Here is a 3,608-nt window from a genome sequence, read left to right as displayed (position 1 = left end):
CTTACACTGCTAAATTAGGGACGGCTAGCGCAGATAGCCCTCGTGTAGCTTTGCTCGAAATTCACAAGACAAACAATACTCCGCTTATACATTGAAACATCTTTGGACTGAATACCTTTCCTCGTCTTTATTAAGAAGATGTAAAGTTTCTACTGATGAGAAGTTACCTCAAGGTTTCACTCAGAGATTGTTGTGCGGCCCCTTCATGCAGGAAAGTTTCTGTTGCTTAATTTATGGAATAACATAAGGTGCTATTTAAAAAGAAGTTAACAGGACTTAATGCATTGCGATTTCCAAAAGTAGGCGACCGCAAGTGGCTTAGTTATTAATGTGTCGGACTGTGATTTGTTTGTTGTTTAGCGCAAAGCTACACAATAAGCTCATCTGTGCTCTGTCCACCACAGGTATCAAAATCTGATTTTTAGCGTTCTAAGCCCTCACAAAATCGCGCTCCGCATTTTATGAGTGTAATAAGAGTGACTGTCATATCTCAGTATTCGATTAGGGTAGCTATTCAATAGCTGAATTTCCTCTTGTATAACACTTGAAACTTTGTTGTTGTTTTTTAATTATGCACAAAGCTACACAAGGGCTATCTGTGCTCTGCCCACCACGGGTATCGAAACCCGGTTTATAGCGTTGTAAGTCCGCAGACATACCGCTGTGCCACTGGGGGGCAACACTTGAAACATTAGGAAGATTAGACATGAACAGTTACAATTGATCGTTTATTCTAATGTTTAAAGACGAGATTCCGCTCGTCGTGATTATATTGACTGGACAACGCCAAGTTCGTATCAGGATCTCGGGGGCATGCCAGAAATTAAGTTACGCATATAAAGCGTAGAGACATTGCAAGCAGATTTATTTTTTCGAAACGGTTGATAGAAAGTAATTTTGTAAACACGATTCCTGTGTTTAATTCGAAGAAAATTGAATAATGTACCAACGTTTCCGACTCTACTATTCATGGAACAAACATTAAAAACACTCAAGTAAAAGTATGAAGCATTTTTTTCGATTTTTCACATCTCATTTAAAACTGAAATAACCAAGCATCAACAAAGGATGTTATTATTATTATTAAAGCTTTCAGAAGAGACATTATATATATATTGTTCGTTGACATTATTTGTTAGAGAAAAACAAGTAAAGTGTTTAATAAGAGATACTCAGAATTTACATAATACTTTAACTTGAATTAAATTAATCATTTCCTCGTTCGCTCTTCTTTATTAGCGAAGTGAATCGTTTAAGAAAGTAAAATTAATTGACATGCTTTAAAAAACAGCCAAATAACATTCATGATTATAACGAGTCACCTATTACCGATAAAGATGTATTATTTTGTTACTGTCTAGCAAAATTGTGACAGCGATGCTCGATTATGTATGGTAACTACTGTATGTTTTTGCAAATATTTTTAGAAGCTAAAAATCTTAAGAAATTAAACAAAGTAGTAATCATGTTGTGTCTGAATTATAATGATTTTTATTCATTATCGTCATAACCAAAACAGAAGAACTGGGCAGGGTTTTAAAATCAATATAGAAGTCTCGGCTTCATTCTTATATTTGAAAAAAGGAATCATTCAAACTTAACAATTTATGATAGATGTCACTGAAAGAATATGGTGGGATAAAAAGAGCTTTGAAACGGTAGCAGGAGCTTTCAATCAAGTAAGCCTGGAAGAAGGAAACTTAAATACAAATTCAAAAGAGATGGAAAATAATTGTTATTGTAACTCCATCCATTAGTCATTGTCGTATCACATATCTTCACGGTCTCTTTTAAGCATGCGTTAAAGTATTTATTAATAATAACTTTTTTACTATTATAACTGCAGGAACTGTGATGTTACACGAGACACTTGTATACAAAAACTGTATCCTTTAACTTTGATGTTTGTATTTTCCTGACCGGCCCGGCATGGCCAGGTGGTTAGGACACTCGACTCGCAATCTGCGGGTCGCTAGTTCAAATCCCCGTCACACCAAACATGCTCGCCCTTTCAGCCGTGGAGGCGTTATAATGTGACGGTTAATCCCACTATTCGTTGGTAAAAGAGTAGCCCAAGAGTTGGCGGTGGGTGGTGATGACTAGCTGCCTTCCCTGTAGTCTTACACTACTAAATTAGGGACGGCTAGCTAACCTTCTCCTGACAACTGTGCATCGATATCATGTGTGTTAAAATAAAAACATATCTAAAGCCCTGAATTACCGACACGATGAAGAATATTCTACTTAGGAGGTCCCTTCTTGAAATCATTTACAATTCACTTAGATTTCTCATAAGTGATTTATGCTTAGTCTTAGAGCACTGGTTTTTGTGCTAACCGTTTAATCAAGGTTTGTATGAACACCAAACTAACCAAAAGTATGAGCAATGATTCATACACAAAACTAGTCAGGCCTGGTAAGATGAATTTTATGGTACGATAAAACATTCCCATAAAGATGAATTTATTCGAGCTTGAGTATAGTAGGAACAGTTTGACATTTTTTTTTCAGTATAATACTTTTATTCCTTTGAAGAATATTGTATTAACAGTCCTTTTTTTTCAGAGTAAATATACATTGGGCTATCTGCTGCGTCCACCGCGAGGAATCGAACTGTGGATTTTAGCGTTCTAAGTCCGTAAAGTTACAGTTATCCCACTGAGCGACCGAAGAACAGTAAATTAAATACCTCTCTAAAATAGTGTTCTTTTAACACTCACAAAAAACAGCCAACGACTTTTTTTATTAAGTTTCTAATAACAAAAATAAAAACTTCAGAAATGTAACTCTTACGTGTTATGAATATGGCGCGCACAAACATATATATATTGGAAAGAGACCCGTATTATATTGCTCTTTATTTTCCTTTTTTATAGAAAAGTAATTAAGATTATACACACTCTATCACTGCTGTACAACCAAACTATTTTCAGTTGTTTCTTTTGGTCAATTATTAGATTTGGACAATAATTTTCTGTAACCAATTATATTGAGTCTAATAGTTTTATAATTGTTCCCCAAATTCTTTTTACTGAAATGAGATGAATCGAATATTGATTTTGATCGGTTCGAAAGCTCAACTTCATTTTGGATAATTATATATATATATATTCATAAATGAATATTTCTGTTAGAGTCTTCTAATACACCAGAAACACCCATGAGGTCCTAATGAGGTATCCCACAATTCTTAGATTGTTTACGTCAACGATCATTCTAATTATACATATTCAAGAAAGATAAACTCTCAACTCATACTAACTTGTACAAATCCTTGAACTAACCTTCGAAATGAACATAAGCTCAATCCAGGAAAGCATAACACAAAAATAGATCCAATCAAGTGTAAACCCTATATAATAATCATGTAGTGTATACGTAACCTTTACCTGTGGTAGGGGATTATTGTAAATGTATGACCTTCCCATTCTGGCTTACAGTTGTATTGTAAAGAAGTATACGTGCCGAAACAGATACACGAAAATTTAGAAAACAAATATTTAGATACATCTAAAAATATATGTATTCTTTACTAACTACGAAATTATAAAATGTCACGATCTTTTCAATCGTCAAACACGTTTAACATGAACATTAGGCTTTATATA

Source organism: Limulus polyphemus, unplaced genomic scaffold (assembly GCF_000517525.1).
Source record: "Limulus polyphemus unplaced genomic scaffold, Limulus_polyphemus-2.1.2 Scaffold132, whole genome shotgun sequence".
In the NCBI taxonomy this organism is placed as follows: domain Eukaryota; kingdom Metazoa; phylum Arthropoda; class Merostomata; order Xiphosura; family Limulidae; genus Limulus; species Limulus polyphemus.
This window is presented reverse-complemented; position numbering follows the sequence as displayed.